Consider the following 540-nt stretch of genomic DNA (forward strand, 5'->3'; position numbering starts at 1 on the left):
GGTTCAGCTGAGCTGCTGCAGAAGGAGAGGAGGTGTTCCAGCCATGCCAAGGAGAGCTCTTCTCCGCCAGCTCTGGTCTGAATCACACCTCACTCACAGGTCTAGCTGAGCTCAGCTGCTGTCTCCAGCAGTACTCAGCCGGGAATCAAGCCCTTGGCTGTCGATGCGGTATTCCCACATGTGTAACCTACTCTTTTCCAAAATCACCTTTCTGCCCTTTGCTCACTTGCCCCGTGAGCTGGAGCTGGTACTGGCTCTCCATTGAAATGCAGCGGCCTTGGGACTGAGGAGCTGCGGTGAATCATCGATATCAACACAAAATACAGCATTTTTGGAGAGGGTTTGAAGAAGGGGATTCAGCCAGGCACAGAGGCAAACTTCCAGGCTGCAATATGGTCCAGCAACTAGAAAGGGGAAGATAAACCCTTAGAGGTATCACTAAGTGGAATCCACCGCAGTGGAATCTAAAGCACTGGCAGCAGCACCTCTGGGCCCTGCACTGCCGCAGCTCAGGGGCTGGTCCAGCGGTCTACCTGCGGC

General features: G+C 54.4%; 1 protein-coding gene across 1 annotated transcript in view; it reads right to left on the reverse strand.

Annotated features, from left to right (window-relative positions):
- Positions 1-540, reverse strand: part of DPP7 (dipeptidyl-peptidase 7) — a gene marked incomplete at its 5' end in the record, with an annotated part of 11,611 nt that overhangs the window by 4,569 nt on the left and 6,502 nt on the right. The window lies entirely within an intron of this gene.

This window comes from Buceros rhinoceros, unplaced genomic scaffold (genome assembly GCF_000710305.1).
Source record: "Buceros rhinoceros silvestris isolate BGI_N320 unplaced genomic scaffold, ASM71030v1 scaffold22074, whole genome shotgun sequence".
NCBI classification, from domain to species: domain Eukaryota; kingdom Metazoa; phylum Chordata; class Aves; order Bucerotiformes; family Bucerotidae; genus Buceros; species Buceros rhinoceros.